The sequence below is a fragment of the Amblyomma americanum genome, chromosome 3 (assembly GCF_052857255.1).
Source record: "Amblyomma americanum isolate KBUSLIRL-KWMA chromosome 3, ASM5285725v1, whole genome shotgun sequence".
NCBI classification, from domain to species: Eukaryota; Metazoa; Arthropoda; class Arachnida; order Ixodida; family Ixodidae; genus Amblyomma; species Amblyomma americanum.
The window spans coordinates 16,866,500-16,876,496 of record NC_135499.1 but is presented as its reverse complement, the minus strand read 5'-3'; the positions used below and the strand labels follow the sequence as shown (position 1 = coordinate 16,876,496).

Sequence of the window (9,997 nt, the reverse complement as noted above, 5' to 3'; positions counted from 1 at the left end):
GCACTGGTGACCGGAACGAATACGCTTATGGGTTGTCGAAAGATCCTGCACTGGTGACCAGAACGAATACGCTAATGGTCGTCGCTGGCATGTTGAACACTATCGTCGCTATGGGGACGCTATCGTCGCTGCTTCCGGCATTTCTGTTCGAACACGTGGGGACGCTATTGTCGTTCCCTCTGGCAGTCCTGCAGTGTCACGTCTCTTCGCCGAATTCCACAGCAGGAACGAAGCGCGATCACAACAGCACCCCCGCCGCCAGACATTGCGCCCGGAAGATGAACTGCTCGCACGTAGCTCGGCTGACTGGGCGTGGCAGGAACGAGATGCTCTTTGGGAGTCTTCTGATGACATTTAGTGCCGAAGCTCGGCATCGGTTCCCCTCGTCAGATGGCCGTTATGGGAAATTCTCTGCAATGCTAGCCAAAAGGCATCAAAGACGCCAAACCACACCTGACAAAAGCGCCTGCCCTCAGAACCCACTCATACCGCCAGACCAATACTCAGGGCCAAAACTGCACTTAGCAAAAAAAAAAACTTCAACTAAAACTTGAAGAGGTCCAATGTTTTGCCTGAATGAACACATGGTGTCTCCCGACTTGTAGTATTGACAGGCACCTGTCCAAGGCGTGGGCTCCCGCTCGAGGCGCACTTGGATAGCAAAAAAATTCGATAATTGAAATCAGGTTGGTGCTTAGAGGGCACGCGGTACGGGAATAGGTGACTTGATTTGGCCGACGTGGCGTTCAATTTAGCCCGCCCCAATACCTAGAGTCAAGGTACGCTACACCACTCGCTCTTACTTATCCTTGGCCGAAATAAGGAAACGTACTCCTAGGTTTGTTAAGTGATTATGAACAAACATTACTGCGAAGAAAGTGGGAGATATGCGCTCTCTATTAGGAAAAGAATATGAAATAAACCTCCAAACTACAAATTTGGGGGACATCCCCTTTTGTAAAATCTTTACTAGCTAAAAGGCTCGGCTTAGCCCGTCAGCATTTGTGTAGAGCGTGCCTTTCTTGTAGCGAACCTCGAAGCTGTGGTGCTGGAGTGCCAGGCTCCACATCAGTAGACGACCATTTTTGGGCGACATATTGAGCAGCCAAGTCAAAGGACAATGGTGCGTTTCTACTGTGAAACGGGACCCGGAGACGTAGCATGCCAATTTGCCTATCGCCCAAACGAGGCATGCGCATTCTTTTTCAGACGTGCTATACGCCTCTTCCCGCGTGCTGAGCTTGCGGCTCAAGTAAAGGACAGGCCGAGTGTGCCTGCCATCGCTTTCCTGGAAAAGAATAGCGCCTAACCCGCGGTCGCTGGCATCAGATTGTATGATAAAGGGTTGCGAGAAATCTGGCGCAGCCAGTACTGGGCACTCGCTTAGGGCCGTTTTCAGACTCTGAAAGGCCTTCTTTTTCTTTTGGTCCCAGAGAGAGAGAGAGAAATAACATTTATTAGCACCCGTCAAAAGGATGATGGGTATCCGAGGCGCCGCTCGGTCCCAGCCATGTCCTCCCCCTCAGCCGTCGACCGGGATCTCTTGGATCTCAGCAGCGGCAAGGGCGAGACGGATGACTTCACGTTGTTTAGTTTCGTCCTCGTTGTGGAGCAGTGCCTCCCAGGACTCATCTGTTCGGTCAAGTTGTCCAAAGCTCGGACATGTCCATACCATATGGATCATGTCCGCTATGCCGTCGCAACGTTTGCACCTGGGGCTGAAAATCTCAGGGTGCCACTTGCTAAAAGCTGAGGGTTAGGGAATACTCCGGTTTGGAGCTTGCGCCACGCAACCTCTTCGTTTTTGGTTAGCTGATTACTTGCTTTTGGAAGTACCGCTCGGCCTAATTTGTAATGGTTTAGGATTTCCTGATACGTGTTAAGGTCGTCTTCGAACTGTAGGAGCTCCTCATCGCGCGAGGGGGAAGGGGTTGTGCACAAGACGCCACTGGGATCCCGGAAAGTAGCTAATCCTCGGGCCAGTGCGTGCGCTTTCTCGTTTCCCCTCAACCCTTGGTGCGCGGGTGTCCAGATGAGCGCTACCAGTTCTGCCGGTGGTGGACTGCCGGCCAACACTCGTGCTGCTGTAGCTGAAACGCAGCCCGCGTCAAAGTTTCTAATTGCTGATTTTGAGTCACTCACGATAATTTTAACCTGTTGTTGAGTTAGAGCCAGCGCAATGGCCAACTCTTCCGCCTCCGTTACTGTCGAGTGTCTGGTGCTGCAGCACGCTACCGGGCCTCCGTTTTCCCTAGTGGCTACCGAAATGTGCCCCGAACTGTTTGTGCATTGTGCGGCATCCGTATACAAGACATCCTGTCTGCCCTGAAAGCGGGCTTGCAACGCTACTGCTCTTTCCTTCCTCCGGCTCTCATGGTAGATGGGATGCATGTTTTTGGGGAGTGGGGGTATCTTTAATTTGTCCCTAACCTGTCTAGGAACCAGGTCCGTACGTCTCGAGCACGCTCGAGGCTCGTGCCCCAGCTTCTCCAGAATGCTGCGACCAGTACGACTGCGTAAAAGTCTCTGATACTGCGAGGTCCTTGCAGCCTCATTGAGCTCTTCGAGGGTATTCGAAACCCCTAGACTCAAAATCTTTTTTGTTGGCGCACAGGGTGGTAAACCTAGTGCTGTTTTTATCCCTTTACGGATTAAAACATCCAGTTTGTCCTTTTCCACCTGGTAAAGCCGCAAATAAGGTGCCACGTAGACTATCCTGCTGATTATAAAAGATTGCACTAGCCTAAGGAGGTTAGCTTCTTTCATACCCGCATGTTTGTTAGCGATTCGTTTTAGGAGTCGGCAAGTTTGACTGGTGCTAGCCTCTAGTCTCTGAATCGTTTCCGAGTTCCTGCCGTTCGCCTGAATTCGTAATCCTAGAACCCTAATGCTTTCCACCGCTGGAATTACATTACCGTTGACCCTGAGTGTGATTCCCGCGTTATACGGTCCGTCCTGCTTTATGCGCCGACGCTGTGGCGACCGCATGGGCGCGAGAAATAGCGCTTCCGATTTCTCGGCCGAGCACCTGAGACCGATTGGTTCTAAGTATTTTTCTGTTACATCTATAGCTCTTTGAAGCGTCAGTTCAATTTGGCTATCACTGCCCCTGCACATCCACAGAGTCAGGTCATCTGCGTACAACGTATGGTTCAGCCCCGGAATTTTGTCCAGTTGTGCGGGGAGGCCAAGCATGGCGATATTAAACAGGGTCGGGGACAACACCGATCCCTGCGGTGTACCCTTGTTGCCCAGTTGAATACCCGTCAGTGTGTTACCCCCCATGCTTATAGATGCCGTTCTGTTTGTAAGGAAATCGCGTATGTAGTTGTAGGTACGAACACCCACGTCTAACGCAGCCAGACCCTCCAGAATGGCCGAGTGCTTTACGTTGTCGAAAGCTTTCGACACGTCTAGACCAACGATCACCCTGGTGTCTAGCGTTGGATTTTCTATTATCTGTTCTTTTAGCTGCAGCATGACATCACATGCCGACAAATGCGGTCTAAATCCAATCATGGTATTTGGATATAAACACTTGTCCTCAAAAAATCGGTTCAGCCGGGTCTGAATCACATGTTCCATCAGTTTGCCCACGCACGACGTGAGCGAAATGGGACGCAGGTGCTCGAAACCCGGCTGTTTTCCCGGCTTCGGGAGGAACACAAGGTTCGCGTCCTTCCATGCTGTCGGCAGTCGACCGGCTTCCCAACACTCCTGCATAAAGGCAGCGAGATGTCGGATCGACGTGTCGTCCAAATTTCTTAGAATTCGGTTGCTGACCTTGTCCGGACCCACGGCAGTCCTGGTCCTCAATCTGTTTATTTCTGCCCGGACTTCGGCAACCGTTATCGGTTTATCTAAGTCCGGGTTTTCCTGCCCCCCGTAATCTGGTAGCGGTTCAGCTGTACCCGTCGCGCAGCTCAAGTACCGGTCCCGGACTTGGGATATGAGCGTATCCGTGGTCCCGTCAAATGTATGTACTAGCCGGTGAAGTTGTTGCCTGGCCTCCAGTTTGGACTTGTCCGGATCTAGAAGATGCCGAAGCAAGTGCCACGTACCTGCCTTCCCGATGTTTCGGTCCAGTTGGTCGCAAATGTTGTTCCAGTTTTGCCTTGTTAAAACGAGCGCGTACTCTTCGATTTCCTTGTTAAGCAAGGCCAATTGTCTTCGCAAGTTCCTGTTCCCCCTCTTGTCCGCAATCCGCGTTTCAAGGTCCTTCTTCTTGCGCCAGAGACGGACCATGTGACGATCTACTCCCTGGACTTCTTCGTCAACCTCTACCTCCTCGGTTGCCTCGCGGACCGACTGAAGGACATTTTTACTCCAGTCATCAATGTTGCTTATGCCTTCCTCCTGCCCCGTGCGGCCATTTCGGAAAGCCTCCCAGTTCACCGAAGCCACCTTCTTGGTGCGGGCAACCGGTGGTCCGTTGTCGACTACAATTTCGATAATTTTATGATCGCTACCCAAGTTTTCGTCCGTGTTGCACCAGGTGGCAGAGATGCGGCCTCCGGTTAGAGTTAAGTCCGGGGACGTGTCTGTCGAAACACTGTTGCCCTGACGGGTAGGTCTTAGGGGATCCGTCAGAAGCACTAGGCCATTCTGCTGAATACTAGTCCATAGTTCGCGTCCCTTTACCTGCGTGTACTTATACCCCCATGCCGGGTGATGCGCGTTAAAGTCCCCGACTATCAAAAGGGGCCCTCCCTTCGAGATCACGCGCGCTTTCGCGAAGAGCTCATCGAAGCCGCAAGGACTTTTTTGGCGTGGCGGGCTATACACATTTAGAATGAACAGACTATTGAGTTTCCTCTTTTGCGAGATTATCTCAATCAGAATATGGTCCAGATTTGTAGTCCCGGTATCATGCTGCAACACCGTTATATTCCTTTTGACGAGAGTGGCTACTCGCGTGTTGTCACCTCGTCCTACGTACGATTTGTAACTCGCCAGCTTGGCGTGCTTACCGCACTCCTGCAACGCGATTACTTCGGGTTTGTCACTGCTCATCAAAAAAGTCTGGAGTACCGCGCGTTTGCGACCGAAGCCCCTACAGTTCCACTGCCAAATGGTATGTCTACGGTGACGCAGAGCCATTTTGAAGGTTAATAATTTCCTGATATACCCACTGAATTCTCTCGTCTCTGCTTGCCATATCGGCGCGCAGCTGTTCCATAGCAGCCCTCAGGTGCTCCAAAGCGGCCATAACTTGCTGTTGAAAAATCTGATCATCCTGTTCCTTTTTATTGAGTCGTCTTTCTAATCCTTGTATACGGGTTTCAAGATCCTCCTCTGAACCTCTCTTCTTTTTTGTTGCTGGAGGACTTTCCCTAGGGAGCTCTGCCTGCTCCTTCCGCGGCAGCTGCCCCGGCTGCGTTACATCATTCATCGGCTGCGAAGTCCTGCCTATCGCCATAACCTGTTCCTGCAGCGCCTTAACTTTCGCTTGTAATAATCGGTTCTGGTCTTTGAGAGCCTTGACTTCATCTGAGTCCTGAGAGACACTACTTACACAATCCACTTTTGACGCCTGCTGCTGTTTCTGCTGCTGCTGCTGCCGCTGCTGCTGCTGCTGCTGCTGGTGCTGCTGCTGCTGCTGCCGCTGCTGGTGCTGCCGCTGCTGGTGCTGCTGCTGGTGCTGCTGCTGCTGCTGCTGCTGCTGCTGTTGCTTCAATCGAGAGCCCTCCGTCGTCGTCTTGGACGAAGGCGGCTGCAGGCGAGGAAACGAAGCGGAACGGTACCTCGGATGGCTCGAGGGTCGCTCGTGGGACGCACTGCGGCCATCTCTACGACTGAAACGGACTTGCTGCTGCTTCTTGGCCTCCTCCTCGGCAGCTAACTTTGCTTCCCACTGTTTCTTCTTGATTACGTATGGCGTACGGAAGAGTTCCTTGCAATGCTTGTCACCCGTCAGATGGCCTTTTCCACATAGGCGACACTTGGGAACGCATTGATGATCTTCGGCCGGCGACACCACCGCACAGCCACGACACTTTGGGTTTTCACTGTCGCACACATCGGAGCGATGACCAAGTTCTCCACACCTGAAGCAGACTTCATATCTCTTTTTGAACAACCAGCAGGGCATGAGCATGCCTTCAATCCTGACAAACCTTGGAACGTCAGCTTCCAGAAAGGTGATAATAATAGTAGAAGTCTTGCCCATCCGACGCACTCCAGCGACGTCTGGATTCTTCGGATCCTTTCTCAGTGCTTTCAGCAACTGTTCTTCCGTGAACCTCTCAGAGATCCCGTGGACTACCCCTCGCCCGCAATCCTCCGGTGCGATCATATTGGCCACAACTTCGTGCTCGTTGTCGTCGAGTTTAAAGCAACGGATTGCAGCTACCTTCACGCCTCGGTTAAAGTCCAAGGAATGAAAGAGCACCGTACCTTGCTTTCCGTTTACACACCATGAGTCCTGCTCCGACCAGCCGAGTCCGGCAGCCTTGGCGAGGGCCTGACTGATCAGCGGGCCCGACGTGCGTTTAATCACGCCCAGACCTTCACGAGGCCTAAGAATCACCTAAGGTCCCAAGAAAGATTGGCAGGCTCACTTTTTCTCAGCGCGTCGGTCAGGGGGCTGGCTAAATCAGAGTAGCCCTTAACGTAAAGCTGATAATAGCCTGCTAGGCCAAGAAAAGCCCTGAGGTCCGATTTTGTGGTTGGGCGACGGTGCTCCTCCACAGCAGCCACTTTAAGTTCTGCAGGTCTGTGTTGGCCTCGTACAACCATGCGCCAAAGATAGTTCACTTCGGCGAACCCCAGGTGGCATTTTCCCGCCCATACCGTTATTCCAGCCCCAAGCAGTCGGCTCAACACAATACGCAGGTGTTCAATGTGCTCCTCCCAGTTTTGTGAGAAAACGGCCACGTCGTCAAGGTAGGGGAGAGCGAAATCTGCAAGTCCCCGCAGCACCTGGTCTCTTAACTTTGAAAAACAGTACGGAACATTTTTCAAGCCGAAGCTCAACATTAAAGGGCGAAACGTGCCCGCGGAGGACACGAATGCTGCGTACCTGCTGGAGCGCTCAGTGCGTGGCACCTGCCAGTAACGACGAACTAAATCCAGTGTGGATATATATTCTGATTTATCAACTGTTTCAACCCTCTCCACGATGTTCGGAATGGGGTAGGTCTGGTCCACTGTGATTGAATTCAGTACCCGGCCGTCCACGCAAGGTATCGGATCCTTGCCTGGAACCTCTACAATAATGATTGGTTACGTATAGTCACTTTCACGGGGCACTATGACGCCAAGTTCGCACATACGGCGGATCTCCATCTCAATGATTTCTTTTTGTCTTGGAGAGACACGGTATGGTTTGCTCCTGATTGGCTGGACAGCTGAATGTCGTGTTCGACGAGGGTTGTTTTTCCTGGCTTGTTTGAAAACACCGCCTCAATGTCGTGGACGACGTTTTTCATGTCTCCTCGTTGATTTTATGACAAACGTGGCTCTTTGTCGATTGAATTTAGCAGCTCATTCGCTGCCTGCTCGTCCTCATGTATGACATAAGGTATCTGAGATCTGTTCCTCTGGCATGTTCAGCGCCATGTTAACCATGGCCTGACGCTGCACATAAGGCTTCATCAAATTACTGTGGATTATCCGATTGTGTTTGTTCTTAAATTTGACCTCATAGTTGGTGTTCGAAAGCTTGGACACCACCTTAGCTGGCCCTTCCCATTGCACCTCAAGCTTGTTAATTTTTGACGGACACAGCAACATCACCTGGTCACCAGGTTGATAGGTGCGCTTGCGTGCCGATTTGTCGTAGTACACTTTAGACAGGGACTGCGCTGCTCTGACATTTGTTTCGACGAGGTCTCTGGTTTTCGCAAGTCTTTCCAGTAGTTTCAGGACGTAATCCACTACACAGGGATCATCTCCGTAACCCTCCCATGACTCCCTTAGCATGCGCAATGGGGTCCTCAAGTCACGTCCGTAGACTAGTTCAGCGGGGCTAAATCCTGTGCTTTCGTGGGGGACGGATCTCATTGCAAAGAGTGCTGCTGGAATGCAGCCTTCCCAATCTCCCCTATGCTCAAAACACAGAGACCTAAGTATCCGCTTTAGCACTGAGTGCATAGGCTCGACTGGATTTGACTGAGGGTGGTGAATGGAACTGCGGATTATTTTAATTCCACACCGTTCAAAGAAAGTTGTTGTCAAGCAGTTGTGAACACGCTCCAGTTATCGCTTTGTATCTCTGCAGGGAACCCCACGCGAGAGAAAATTGACAAAAGGGCGTCTACAACACATGCGGAACTTAGCTCCTTCAAGGGAATGGCCTCGGGAAATTTGGTTGCTACGCACAGTGAGGTCAGAATGTAGCGACAGCCAGAGTTGGACGCTGGCAGTGGGCCGACAGTACCTATTACAAGACGCCGAAAGGGCTCTGTAATTATGGGAACTAGTGTCATGGGTGCTTTCCATCTATCCGTCCACTTGCCGACCGGTTGGCAGGTGTCGCAAGATCTAACAAGGTGTTCCACATCTTTCCAGCAGCGAGGCCAGTATTATTCGAGGGCTAATCTAGCTTTTGTTTTCTTTATGCCCAGGTGGCCCGGCCATGCATTTCCGTGTGCGAGCTCTAGAAGCTGCCGCCGGTATTTCTCAGGCACTAGGAGTTGCTCATATGCGCGTCCCTTTGAGTCGCAGTATTTCCGGTACTGAAGGCCTGATTTCTCATGAAAGCTGATGTTCTTTCTGGCGACTCCCTCGCTCACCTTACTGCTTAGAGCTCTTAACGATGGGTCGTTTTTCTGCTCTGCAATAAGTGCTTTCCTATTAACCTTAGTCAACTCCTCCCAACAAGTCGAAGCAAGTGTTAATGTCGAACCCTTCGCGTTGGTTCCTGTTGCCCCATTCTGTACGGAATCGGCAGTTCCTTGGATTTCATGAGCTACCGCTTGTTCGGGAACACCTTCATGGTCATGCTCACGCGGTTTAGACGGATCAGGTTTTCTGCAAGGATCCCCCGGCTGGTCGGGAGAGTTGTTCGGTGCCTGCTCATTTATCGGAGCGCAGTCGAGTTTCTTTGCGAGCTTTCGCGCTCGAGAACGTGTTAGCGCCATGCAAGCCAAGCCCGAGGTGAAAGAGAGACCTTTCTCTTTCAGCAGCTGCTCGGATTTGTTCGAAAACAGGTAGGGCAAGTTTGTCAGCAAGTTTGCACTAACTGCCGCTTCTGTGTCTAGCCTGAGAAAAGTCCCCTCTAGGGTCACCTTCGCTATAGGCAAGCATGCACTCTGTTCTTCGGCGACCTGCTTAATCCAGGCGCATTCGCCGGTGTAGTCCGTGGAGGAAACACAGGACGGGTTAGCAACATCCATGGTAGCCGCTGAATCCCGCAGTGCGCTGAATTTCTTGCCATTTATAACCACGTCTCGCATGTATGGCTCGAGCAATTTAAGGTTTTCCTCCGACTCTCGCATGCACGTGGAACGCCATCTCTTGCTGTTTGCAGTTCACTGAGATGTGACCCTCCTTGTTGCAATTATAGGAGACAATGGGCTTTCGCGCTTCAAACGCGCGAGCTACAGGTGCCTGCTGTTTCGGCGAATCGGCAGATTTGAGTGACTCCATCTTGTTTTCGCTACCTCCTCCTTTTGATCCCGCTTCCTCTGTTCGGCGATCTCGGCGTGCTGGTGGCAGCCTTCGGTCGGGGATTCTCTTTAAATAGGTTTCACCCTTTCCTAACCTGTTATCGTACTCTGCCTTGCTTTGGAGGTTTCGGCGAACGTAAAACTCGTCTACGAGCTGTGCTGGTTTGTCTAGGTCTATATCTGTTAGCCTATCTTGCAGCCATATCCTCAGATCTTCTGGAATCGCGCTATAGTACTGCTCTAGTGCGATGCACTCCAGTACCTTGTCACGACTTCTGTGCACCTCAGCGGTCTTGAGCCACTCGTTTAAGTTGACTTTAAGCCGGTACGCGAAGTCAGTATGCGACTCTCCGCCTTTCTTTGCCTGCCTGAATCGCTGCCTAAAG

The 9,997-nt window shown here is 51.7% G+C and overlaps 1 protein-coding gene across 1 annotated transcript in view; it reads right to left on the bottom strand.

The window, feature by feature from the left end:
• Nucleotides 1-9,997, bottom strand: part of LOC144123446 (uncharacterized) — a 775,538-nt gene that overhangs the window by 514,877 nt on the left and 250,664 nt on the right. The gene's annotated exons all lie outside the window — the stretch shown is intronic.